Genomic DNA, 14,179 nt, shown 5'->3' with positions numbered 1-14,179 from the left:
AGGGCTGCGGGCCAGCGAGGGTGCAGGCCACGGTCAGGAGAGTGGTCGCGGTGCCAACGGCGGGGGTATACTCTCTCCGGGGGGTGGACGTGGCCAGGGGCGCAGTGGCGTCTGCCTGGACTAGGGGGCAGCGCACCCCCGGGGCCTCGGGCAGCAGCAGTATACGGGGCAAGGCCTCGGGGCATATATCTTGTTCAGTGGCATACAAGATCCGGCGCCAGGTCTGGTCGTGGTCATAGAAATGGTCTTGTACTTGGGCATTGTCCAGGAGCGGGAGCTTTCGGACCTGCTCGGTCACTGTGCCTAACGAGATCGTGGCGGGGACATGGCCCAGCGCGAAAACACGGTTCAAGGGAATCCCGCGCCGTTGGGCCCACTTGCGCACCTCGAGCGCCAAGGGCACCGACATGATGTGGGTTGGTTGCACAATAGAGACAAAAAAAAATGAGGGGGCACCCCAGGTCTAAGATCTCAGCAGCGCCTCCAAATGTAGCCCTTTTTGTGAACGCCTGCAATAAGGAACTACTGTGGTGCATGTACCTGTGGCCTCAGGAGCTCTGAGCCTCCGCTATTTGGGAGCCTGGGGTCATACCTTTATTAAATCGCGGTGCAGCGCCTCCACTTGCCCAGGATCCCCATGATAGAGATTATACCCTGAGCAAGAACATAACAACAGCATTATGCAACAGCAACCTTTTATACTGCACCGACACACTTTATTCGAGCAAATACCCGGTATGTACCTGGCAGATACCTGGAATGCGCCGCTCCTCACCTCTGACAAGCCCCGTTGCATTTGCCTTCCCAGCCTGGGTTCATGCCTGGCTGATGGGCGGCTGATCTGTTAAATGATAATGATTAGGATTTAATAGGCTGCAATGCTTCGCGTGTCTACCAGATGGCATAAATTCATGAATTGTAATGCAGTATATATATATATACTGTGCAGTATTGCAGCCAGCGGGAATAAAATGCTTCAATCCCTGCTTGGAAAATAACTCAATGCACTCGGGCAGAAAACAGTCACAAACCTCAATACACCCGGGTATACCCGAATTCGTGGGACTAGCCAAGCTCGAATAAAGTGTGTCGCCAGTGTATATCATGCATAAAGAACAAATGATCTGCAGAATAAACATATAACATTACACACACACACCGTGGCTCGGCCACACCTTATTAGGGATAATGTCCTGTATATAGGTGGCTCTGCCACTCTCCCTAGGAGTATGTCTTATAACCAGTATAGGTATGGTACCATAGGATTTGCACGGGTGGCCCAATTAGTTAGTGGGAGGCGGGATCAGCGCCTGGTGACCGGTGTAGGTGCACTTGTAGACAATGATACCTTCCGGTCACTGCGATGACCGTCACACTCCTCGCAGGGTCCTAGCGTTGCTCCAGCCTTTCGCCGTCACTCCTTGCTGCAGCGCCGTCTATATCCAATCCAAGATGGCGGCCGCAGCTCCGCAGCTAAACCACACTAATGGGAAATGTCCCTACCAACTAGGGCCGTCCTTACAAAACAGCACCCTACGATGACAGGGGAATACTCCTCGGGCCGGGGGAATACCTTTCACCTAAGCGGACGGGTCACTGACCCTCCGCTCCCGCACACGAGGTTCCGCCAACCTCCTCCTTCACCTCCCTCTCTGCTCTGACCCACCGCCCACACGCATCCGGTTCCTCTATACAGAGTCTCGCACCCGATTGGTCCTCAGCCTCAGCTGACTCTCTCGCAGTTCGGAGTTCAGAGTTCAAACCCCCAAAGTCTCCACAGATTGGTTGCCCTTCGCGCGCTTCTCTCGCGCATGCGCAGCCCTACTTGTACACAGTGACCTTGCTGACAGAAGGAATAATATGGCGCTGCCTTTGTGATTGACAGCGCGGAACCTTTAGATATATATGCACATCCTTACATATATATACACACACACACACAAAAACAAATAGTAGCGCTAGTTTGTGATAGAAATAACCGTGATGTGCAAAAAGTTATAAATGTTGTGAAGGTGAAGTGCAGTTAATATTAAATATGTAGATGAAATATTGATGTTAGCATAGGAACAGTCTGTACGGAAGAGGCAATGCTTCTAAATGGTCAAGCCTGACCATAATAAACTACAAACCAAAATAGAAAGAAGCGCCAGCTCCGTACAATGAATAATATAAACTGGAATTTATTAATAACCAGAATAGTCTCAAGGACAATGCAAAACTGGTGTGTTTAAAAATCTTATGGAGAGATGGTAATATTCTCCGTGTCAGACCTCATAGGTAAAATTCCGGTGTATGCCTCTTCCTGAGATGCAGATTAATATCCTGTGCTCAATGCACCTCCATGTTAAGCCTTGCTCTGTCGCAAAGTGTACAATTACAGCGTATATCCAGATAGAGAGCTGAAATCTGTACTTCAAGTTCCTCTGAGTGTAACCGCGTCACTGCGTAGCTGCGTAATGGCGTCACTACATTCCAACGCGTTTCGTCACTAAGAGTGACTTTCTCAAGGATAAGATTGCAGATACTGAACTGGCTTCTTATAGCATGGTTAATAACCTCTAATAGTAGGCAGCTGTATACAATCTTAATCATGGCTAGCAGGTGACCTTAGCCAATACATACATCATGAAACTTAGATGAATATGATGAAATCAACATATATAGACACCCCAGACTGCACCATTCCATCAATTCAAAAATAAAAACATAATTTATAAAAAAAAAATATTAGTTAGTTAAAACAATTGATATATATATAAACAACCATTCTAAAAAAAAAAAAACTAATAAAAACTGATGATTATTTTAAAACATATTTGGTGTAGATATATGAATTAGATGGAAAGGCTGGAGTGTGGTGAGGGCAGGTTGAGAAAAATCAAATAAATCATAACTTAAACACAATAGTAATCACGGCTAGCAAATGAATAACATAGATGAATACATATAGATTGAACCCATATTGATATATAATAAACACTATATGGGTGTAGATATATATTAACTTATCATGCAAAATAAATATAAGAGCAGAAGCATAAATAGATAGATATGATTGACAAATTACCCAAGTATATACATGTGTGCACATGGATGTATATTGCGTGCATAAATGTACATCTAGAATAAACATAATCTTGCACACAAATAACAGTGTAAAGTATCCACAGGTATAGACGGAAAATAACTTGTATCAAAAAAGTAATTAAAAACGGGAGAGAGCTGACAGGGCCAGGTGGGTAAGGGTAGGGAAAGGGAAAGAAAAAGAGGGGGGTGAGGGAGGGAAGGGAAATGAGAGGGAAAAGAAAGGGGGTGGGGAAGGAGGAGGGTAGGGGGAAACAGCATTGCAGGGGATGGGGTAAATGGGGGTAATGTTACTTGATAAAGGAGGAGGGTACAGATAAATTAGACAAGAATACTAGTGTCAATACATTCATTGAGACCTTTAGGGATTAAAGTTCCCAGAGTATAAATCCAAAAAGATTCACGAATGCAGAGTGTCTTGAACCTGTCTCCCCCCAATTTCAAATTGGATACCTGCTCTATACCAGCTATTCTGAGACTCGTAGGATCCTTGGAATGTACCGTTGAGAAATGTCTGGGAACACTATGATTATGAACACCTTTTATAATGGCTCTACGGTGTTCCAAGAATCTAACGCATAGAGAACGTTTAGTTCGTCCAATATATTGTAAATTGCAGGTACATGACAGTATATACACTACGTGTGTTGTTAAACAATTAATTTGACTTCTAAGATGATGTATAAAACCATTCGTGGAGGATGTAATGGAACTACAAGTTGTCAAATGTTTACACATAGTGCATCTTGGTCTGCCACATTTGACATTACCTGGTGAAAGGGGAACAAGAGAATCAACCAACGTAGAGCTCTCTCTGAGCTTGCTAGGTGCTATCTGTTGTTTGACACTAAAGGCTTTTCGAAACACCACTGGTGCGCTAGGGGTGAGGCACCTATTGAGGTATGGATCACACATGAGTATTTTCCATTGTCGATTGAGAATATGTGTTATCCTACCAGAATAACCAGTAAACTTAGTGATAAATTTAACCCCATTGTTGCTAGATTCGATGGTTTTAACAGATCTACCCATTTCTCCCATCTGGGAATATATATATATCCAATACATATAAAAAAATACCCCAAGCCCCCTAATCCATATAAAAAATACCCCAATCCGTATAAAAAATATCCCAAGCCCCCCAATCATATCAAAAATACCCCAAGCCCCCCAAACCATATAAAAAATACCCCAATCCATATAAAAAATACCCCAACCAACCCAATCCATATAATACCCCAACCTCCCCAATCCATATACAAAATACCCCAACCCCCCAATCCATATAAAAAATACCCCAACACCCCCAATCCATATAAAAAATACCCCAACACCCCCAATACATATATATATATATATATATATATATATATATATATATATATATATATATATATATATATATATAAATCAGACTTACCTGCAAGGGGGGGTGGGCATTGTGTGCCGGTGCCAGCGGGTGGTGGCGGCTGTGCTGGGGGGGGCGATGCTGCGGGGGGCAGCGGTACAGGGGTGACCAGCGGCTGTGGGTGGTGGCGGGACAGCCCTGCCAGAGCGGCCGGGCCCCCCTGACCCACGGGGTCCGGGACGCCAGTACGCTTTCTCCCCCGCTGTTGGCGGCCCTGACTGCAACTGTATACTGATTTTGCGACATTAAAGAATTATGTGATTTTTTGCCTTTACTGTGATGCTGGGATCGGGAGATTTCTGTGCTGTAAGTTTCAGGGTGGGTTTGACGGAGAAAGTCTTTGCAGAATGTGGTTATGTAGCGGGGTTCCGGAGTTGTATCCGGAGATTGAGTGATATCTTCGGATACAGCTAAACACAATACTCCGCCAACCTTGGACCCTGGGAACGTTCTTACGACTCACTGCTGCTGCAGCATCTTCCAGACAAGGTAAATGGGTATGAAGGGGTTAAAAGATATATGCACAAAGTAAATGGGTATGAAGGGGGTTAAAAGATATCTGCAGGTATACACAGAGTCCTTAGTATAGCAGGGGCTCCCCAGTATAGCAGAGGTACCCACATACATGCCCAGGTATACTGAACCTAGTTTAGGGGTTCAGGGAATAACGCCAGCTAGGCGATAAAAGCTGAGAGTTTATTGGGGGGTAAGGAAAATGTTTAATTCATGTTAGAATAAAACTGTTTAAGTTATGTTTTAAAGTGTAGCAATAGTTAAGGTTTTCACTCTCTCTCACCCCAACAGACTTAGTGCATGTTAATACAGAATTGTTCAAAAGTATAGGTTATTGAAACCAGTATATTTTTTAAGTAACAGTGTGTTAACATATGGTTAACCTTTATGCATTGAACTAGACAGGATCTTTAGTCCTGCAAAGACCCAGCGGTGGCTTATGGCTAATAGATGAAAGAGATATTTGTCCCAGAGGTGTGATCTGTTGTGTTAGCAGCAAAGACTAAATAAGCACCCAATATTTGCAGCTTCAAAGAGTCAGTTCAAACGCAAGGAACTAGAGGTGTGAATAGTTTGTTAGCCCTTCCGTGCTAATTGAGGCCCGTATCCTCAGATCAAAGAAGCCATGTGGCCAAGACCAGACTTAGTGGCATTTGAGCCAGGGGGAGGGATTCGAATAGTGAGTGGCCAAAATGGTGGTTTGGGCACATGTTCTCTCACTACTCTGAAGCCAGGTGACAGGTGGGGTAAGATGACATTTTTGTTGCACATGCTCAGTAGCGATACTGAGGCTGTGTGCCAGTTGTTGCAGGACTGGAAGAACCTGACGATAGGTGGAAAAATTGGTTCCCACGCCAGAGATTGGCTGTACATTATGGAAATAGGACCTGTGAAGTTTTTTAAAGTTTGTGCAGTCAGTGGGGAAGTCAGTTCCATCTAAGAGTTCCATCAGTTCTATCAGGAAAAGAGATTAATCAGTTCCATCTTGTGTGATTCACCTGAGATTCAGTCCCATTTGAGGAGTTCCAGCTCTGAGTAAATCGTCTACATTTCTCAGAGTATAAGTGACCAGATTCCAACAGCAATAGGCTACGGGAATGAAAAGTGGCCGGTATTATTTTGCGGTGTGTTTGCAACTAAGGAAGATTAGTTTTGTTATCCCAGTTTCGAAAGTAAGTGTGTCTTTTTACTGTATTTTTTTGTAACATCTGTGTACGTTCATAAAGTAAATAAATCACAGTTTATTTTTTATCTCAGCTTTGCTCAATCAATGATCCCGTAATTAAGAGGTTAATAAGCTGGGTCTACGTGACAGGATCTTGATCTTTGTCATACTTAACGCTTAGTTCTTGGCACAGGTTTTGACATTTGAAAGGTCCGTATTACAAAGTGCATCTCCACTCAGGGAGGGAAAATCAGACGTTATGTTCTTAATTCTTTCAAAACGCGGTTTAAATTCTGTGATGACCTTGTCTAGTATGGTGTAAAATTCTAATTTAAAACGTGGCTCCAGCAAAATATTGTTTCTTTAATCACATATTGTTATTTACCATAGGACGACGTGCCAGTTAGACGCAGAGTCCAAACGGCATTCGTGAGGGCGCAACAAACACGCAACAGGCACGTACTCAGAATCAGTCATGAGTGACGCTTGGACTGCCTGTCAGTGGATGGTTTGTGATTATGAAGAAGAAAGCATCACTGGGTGTAACGGAGTGCTCACCACAAACGGGGTGCGACTGCGGGGCCGAGGTGGGGATGTGAATAAACCGACCTCCAGCTGCGTGAGCGCATCCGGAGTGTAGATTGGTAGTGGGTAGCCGGGTCGGGGTTGGAGAGGTGCGGATTGTCGTAGGTACTTGCCATGGTCGAGATTGGAGATGTGCAGATCGTCGTAGGTAATGCCGGGGTCAGGAGTAGAGGTCAGGAGTCCGGATGCTAGCCAAGGTCAGACACAGAGAGAGACTAGTACTAGGAACAAGGAACAAGATCAGGAGGCAGGGATTGCAGTAAGCACATTGCACGAATTAAGTCTTATGCTCAGACATCTTACCAAGGGGCTGTCCGAGCATAAATAGTACCCTGGACCACTAGGGAGACTGCAGAGGAAGGAGCTCACCAGTATCCCTCGCTGTGATAGGCAGGACAGAAGTTTGCAGGAGCTGCGGAATAATGGGCAGAGGCCAGGCCCTGATTCAGCGTGTGAGTGCGCTGTCCACACATAGCGTGTGCTCGCTGTGCGCCGCTGGCGTCACCGCGATGACGGAGCCTAGAGACGGGGCCAGTACTTCCCCCAGCGCTGAGTCCACGCGCGAAGGGAGGCCGACAGGTGACACCTACAGCACCACATGAGGTGACACGGAAGGAAGGGAGCACTCGATCATGGGTTGATGTGGGTGAGCACTGCGAAGAGCACGACGGATCCTTACACTGGGGTAGCTGACTATTTCATCTGTGGTGCCCGTTGCTGGGCAACAGAAGCTATTTACACCTACAACCACAGTCAGTTAATTGTCCCCCAAGGAAATCACTCATGTACGAAATGCGTCGGAACGTTTGCCTGCGTGATTGATGTTCACCAATGACAAACGGAGACAGTGCGTGAGGGAGATTTCATTGAAGCACCAACAGCTGTTGTTTGGACATGAGCTGCCTTTGGATGTGAGCCGCACACAGCCGGTACTGGTGTCATTGTGTACTTCAGCTACAGTCCCACAGCAACCGAGACGGCCTTACCCTCGTGTTTTCTTCAATTGCACCGGGCGGCTAACTCTTCGTGCACCGACATTGGACCTGTTCTCCGCTCCGATTTGGTGATTCACTTCTGCAGAGATTATTCTCTCAAATGTGAGGTTTTACTCTCCCCTTGTGAGTGCAAGTCCTAGTGACTGTCTCTTTTTTAACCCTTATTAAATTGTCAACAAAATTATGCTATGGCGCTTGCGCTTCTTATATATATATACAGTTTTCGACAAACCTATACATCTGCACGCCCAGGCGAGTGGATTTAGCACTGTGGCGAGCTCCTATTGGCCCAAGAAGCTCACGTGGTTTTTTTTTACATTTTTCCCTGTTCGCGCTGGTGTTTAATTTCCCCCACTCGCGCTGGAGAAAAAAAAGGCAGAGGCGGATTCATGTTGTTGAGGGAGATTACCCCGCCTCCGGCTCTCTCAGCAGTGCCTTCGCTCCTCCCCCGCCTCTCAGCAATACTTTCCCTCCTCTCATCAGTGCTTTCACTCCTCCCCCTTCCGGCAGCCAGCTACTTCCGCCCCTCTGTCTGCCACAGGCCCCTGCAGGGCCACCTGTCACCCCCCCCCTCCACCATGGGGCCATCTGCCCCCCCCCCCAATTGGGCCATCCATCTCCCCTCCCCCCATCGGGCCACCCACCCCCCCCCTCCAATCGGGCCATCCATCTCCCCTCCCCCAATCGGGCCATCCGCCCCCCCTCCCCCAATCGGGCCATCCACCCCCCCCCACCTCAATCGGGCCATCCGCCGCCCCCACCCCCCCCATCTCAATCGGGCCATCCGCCGCCCTCCCCCCCCCACCTACATCAATCGAGCCATCCGCCCCCCCACCTCAATCGGGCCATCCGCCGCCCCCACACCCCACCTCAATCGGGCCATCCGCCACCCCCTCCCCACCTCAATCAGGCCATCCGCCCCCCCCCCCCCCCACCTACATCAATCGGGCCATCCGCCCCCCACCTACATCAATCGGGCCATCCGGTCCCCCACCTCAATCGGGCCATCCGCCGCCGCCCCCATCATGTTGGGTCAGAGCGTCCGCAGGTTCACCACCTCTGTCATCCGCAGGTCCCACTATGGTGAGGGCCCAGGCCAGGAAATGGGTGTGCCCTGGGGGGAAGGTGGGACATCGTCCTCCCACCTCCTCACCCACCTACTCACCATCCCAACTACTCACCCTCCCTCCCACCTACTCACCCCCCTTTCCACCTACTCACCCCCCCTCCCACCTACTCACCCTCCCCCCACTCACCCTCCCACCTACTCACCCTCATACCCACCTACTCACCCTCCCACCCTCCCAAACTCACACCCAGCATCCCACCTACTCACCCACCTACTCACCATCCCACCTACACACCATCCCACCTACTCACTCCCTCCCACCTACTCAACCTACTCACCCTCCCACCTACTCACCCTCCCACCCTACTCCCCCTACTCACACACCCTACTCACACACTTACCCACCCGACTAGTCACACACTCACACACTCAATTCTTAGTAGCAATTTACGCCTATTTTTAAAAGTGGGGGCGGGCTAGGGGTGGGACTAATGGCAGGCTGGGGGCGGGGCTAGGTGGCGAGTAGATTTTTTGGTTCTGCGAGTAGATTTTTGGTTGATTTGTCGACCACTGTGTGTGTGTGTGTATATATATATACAGTATATACACATATATATGTATATATATATATATATATATACATATATACACATACATATACACCTTGAGATGCATGGGATTTCACCTTATGCTGGACTTCCCATACCTTCAAAATAAGGTAATCCAGGGGTTAACACTTTCTGCATATACAGATTTCAATACATCAGGTCTGCTATAACCTGCTCTCATTCTATCTCTGTGGTTCCAGCTGACGGGTGCACATCATGTGTTTAATCCCGAATCAGTCATATTGGATTTCTCCCACAGTAGTAGAGGGACATTTACACCTACTTTATGGATTTTTACTTACCATGCTGCTGGAGTTAACCCCCACCTTTTTTCATTGCATTGAACCACACGGGACTCTACTGCCTGTTTACAAGCATCTGCACATTTGTCAATTGACATTCACTTGATCCTCAGAGACATTTAGCCCTTAAGGCTTATATCTATCAATTCATGGTATCGGCTCCACTGGTTTGACTTTTTATTCCTGTATGTTTATTGTGTTTTATATTTTAAATTGCTTGCGGACCTTGTTGTCCATATTTTAATAAATTGTTCATAATACTCTATATGCACTAGGAGTGTGCGCTCTCCATTTTTCTGTTGAGATATATGATACTAAAGAAAAAAAGCACAAATATTAAATAGAAATAATTAAACAATTTATTATACCAGATAATAAATGCCCCTAACTTGATAAACAAATTGAGGTAGATATAAAAGCATACAAATTAAATGATAAAAACAATAATGATTAAAAAACAAAAAGGCCCACCACAAGCGGATACTCAATAGAGGAGGAAACCTGTTAATAAAAGACACACAGTGACCAAGGGACTGGCTCAATGAGGGGAGATCGGACAGATGGAAATGTGATATACTGTATGATCACAAAAATAAGTCCAGAGGAGAAAACGGAGGTAATAAGCAATTCCAGTATAGTAAAAGTACATAGAGAGTTCTCTGTATAATCTCACCAATATTCGCTTGTGAGCAGTAACAACAGGCGATCCGTCAGCTGTGCCTCCTAGTAAAAGAAAGCCACGATTAAGCCGATCCAGAAATTGATCCTATAGCAGCCTGTTCACTGATAAGCAAATGATGCCCCGATGGAGAGGGGGAGAGGGGTGAGAGGAGGAGGGGGGGTGACCGCACGGCCAGACCCGAGTCTGGCAGCATACTTAAACTACGCGCGGACTTCACACTCCTTTTAGATATACCGCTGGTTCCATGAGCAGCTGGATGCCTTACTTCAGCTCTGTTTACAGGATACAACACGCTGCAGCTCTGTATCTCCTCCGGTTTCCAGTCCCGCAGTGTCTGTTTAGCAGGGAATCCTCTACAGTTCATGGGTAATTAGAATGACATACAGTAGACCCTAAGCGTTTCGTCAGACCAAGTTCTGACTTTATCAGAGGTGTGTCTAAAAGAGCGGCAGCTATTCAACATTTATAGAAGTCCAAAAAACATAATTGGTGGATAGATGTAGCCAATGAAGATCAGGGACACATCCTTGTATTACAAACAGATACAATTAGATGTGAATACACGACATGACCATAAGTGATGCATAAAATATACAATATGAATGATATAGTAAATCATTAAAATGTAATTCATAAACAAAGAACAAGAATATATAATGAATATATCAACCTAATATTCAAAAACATGAATTAATCGTAAATAGATAAACAATAATGAAAAATCAAAAAAGGTTGAATGAAAATACTTTAATTGGGAGGAAAGGGGAAAAGATGGGATAAGACTCTCGCTTCAGCTTGGAATAGTTGATAAGGTAGTATAAAACGACATGGAGCAATAGGGATAAGAATAATGCTGTATACAAAAGGAACGAACTGGGGGAGAGGAAAGGGGTGTCACGGTTGTGCTCGCCACAAACCTGGGTCGGACCGTGTGGCTGAGGTGGGGTTGTAAAAGCACCGACCTTAGACTGCGCAGGCTGATCCGTATTGCGCAGTTCGTAGTCGTACGTAGCAGGGTCGGGACTGGAGAAGATAGCATCATCAGTGGACAAGCCATGGTCAGGACTGGAGAGATCAAGCAGGAGTTCAGCAACAGGTAATCAGAAGTTTCCTGCTTCAGCTTAGGAGCGTGAGTGCGGGCGTGGGTTCTGCACGTGCGGTGACCATGGCCCATGGTACTGGTCTCAGGAAGGGATAGGCAGACCGCAGTGGGCACACCGCCAGGCAGCACTGGTAAACCAGTGCTTCAGCGCAAGAGTCCAGAGCGGGCCTGTGCAAGCAGAGAGAGAGCTACAGACCTCAGGACTCGTAGACCGGCCTCTTCAAGGGAAGGACAGCAGGCCTCAGGAAACTGGAAGCTGAAGTACGCACTGGAGAATCCTCCGCTTCAGCACAGGAACCCAGACACGGCCTCTGTAATGGAGAATGAGCAGCAGGCCCCAGGAACCAGTAGATAGGCTCTGCTGTAGAGGGATTGCAGACCTCATGAAACAGGGATCTGAAGTTAACATGAAGAGTACTCCGCTTCAGCACAGGAGACAGGAACAGACCTCTGCGTGAACTAGGGAATAGAACTAGAGAGATTAGTACACAACAGAGCCAAGCCTTAGGGCTTGTGGCAGAACACTTGTGACATCCAGGAAGGACTATACTCGGCAGGGAGCATTGTGGGAAAGGTGTCTTTAAAGGTCAGTGAACCAATAGCAGAAGGGGCTTGTGACAGCATTGCTTTAATGAGTGAATCCAGGGTGAAGCTGCAGCAAACATTAGGAGCAGTGTTCCAGGGCTGCACAAGTCTGTAAGGCAAGGCAAACAGTAAACTGAGGTGTGGATACCTTACAGTACCCCCCTTTCCCCCTTCACGTGAGACCTCTGGGCGAAAAGGACCACTCATAGAGTTGTCCCCCAAAGGGTGAATATGTCTTCAGCCGTGCACTGAATAAAGGTAACTTTATGCAGGGGTACCGATAGGAGAACTAGCGTCAGGAGCTGGTGCTTGAGAGTCAGTGACAGATAATGGGGGAGTAATGATGGGAGTTAAAGAGACAACAAGCGGCAAGTTGGAACCATAGAAACTCTTAATAGCAGAAACCTTAGAAGCAAAAGGAGTCTTATCCAAAACTGCAAGGGCCCTTACAACAGGGGTGCTTGTCATGACAAAAACATAAATAGGCGTGTTTACTAGTGCAAAAAGTCTGATAACGGGACTCCTAGCCAGTGATGAGGGTGTCTGGGTTTGACTAGTGAGAAAATCCGATATAGTGATAAGTGACTTAGCATCAATCACTGAGGTTTTAGGTTTGCTGGACATGTGTGAGAAAGTACCCTTTAAGACAGGAGTTTTAATTTTTAAACCGAGTAACCCAACGGTTGCTGGGGCATATTTAGATGCAGTGCTGAGGGGTTGAGGTTTAGCAAGGGCAGGAAAACTAAATAGCTCAGATTTAAACACCAGGACTAGTAATATAGGTAGGGTGGTCTCAGACTGTACTAAGGGAGTAACAACAGATATGCTGATCCCTGGAGGGTTTGCATGGGCAGAGAAATCAGGGGAACCAACAGCAAGGACGGCCTCTATAGGAAGAGATTCTGAATCTGAAGGGAGGTTTTTATCTCTCAGAGTATCAGGACCGACAAGGCAAATTTCAGAGAGAGGGGAAACTGTGTACTGGCTTCTAGCTAGCACATATGAAAAAAACTCACTTCTGAGTGAAAACAGTGTGTCAGCAAACATTCCTGGGAACCCCACATGAACCCCAGGAGGTGCATAATGACCACTGTACGCTTTTAACCCCAAGCTTTGAGAAAAGGAGAACACAGACAGAACAAGGGGGGCAACCACAACTGTGCTGGTCTCTGAAGTGGGTATTTGGAAAGTGTGTCTGGGACATCAGAAACGACTACAGATTCTACGAAAAGGGGTCTATGCTCAGAAGCAGGGATTTCAGCTCTCTGAGTGACAGACTGGGTCAGCGACATACCTAGGAGTGGGGATTCTGCAAACAGGCTTAGGGAAACAAACGGTTCCAGAATACTTTTAACTGGAGCCAGTATTATTGCTGAAAGTTCTGGGGGCGTAGCCCAGAGAATCTTAGCTGAGTCAGGGGACATAAGGGGTTCATCCTCTGAAGCTAAGGAGGTGTCCTTGACTGGTGGACTACAGTGATTTACCAAGGGAGGTTCATAGGGCTGACCTGCAGGGGTTAACATAGGAAAAACCTCAAGGGTTAAGTTAGGCTGTACCTGAGAATCAGGAAAAGATACGCTAGTCTCCGAGAGTGGGGACATAGGGTTTTCAGCTACTTGCCCTAGAGACCTCACATTAGTCTGCGGGATACAAGGGTTAACAATGGGGACCTCAAATAGCAGACTAGCAGGGGTTAAGTGAAACAAACAGATATTGCGCTCGTAAGTGGTAAATAAGGATTAAGTGATATTGTGATCTAAATAAATATAACCTTAGGTTAGGGAGGTTTTATGCTGCTGTTCTTGGGGGATGGCTCAGCAATCCAACCAGTACAGAAAGAAGAAAAAAACAGCGCAAAAAAACCTCATGGTGTAGTATTTAAAATAAATTTATAGAATAAAAGGTGATTATTGCACGTACATCAATAAAAGCATATATCAGCAAGACATGTTATGGACATTTTACCACTCGCGGGAACAGCTGGGTGCGGGCTGGTGTATATCTGGATCGTCCTCCGGTCTTTGGCATACAGCTCAGCAGGAGGTATATGTCTCGTTAGGGAATCTCCCCGCAGTAGCCGT

This window comes from Ascaphus truei, chromosome 15, assembly GCF_040206685.1.
Source record: "Ascaphus truei isolate aAscTru1 chromosome 15, aAscTru1.hap1, whole genome shotgun sequence".
NCBI lineage: Eukaryota > Metazoa > Chordata > Amphibia > Anura > Ascaphidae > Ascaphus > Ascaphus truei.
The sequence above is the reverse complement of the archived record's forward strand: the minus strand, read 5'-3'. Positions refer to the sequence as shown.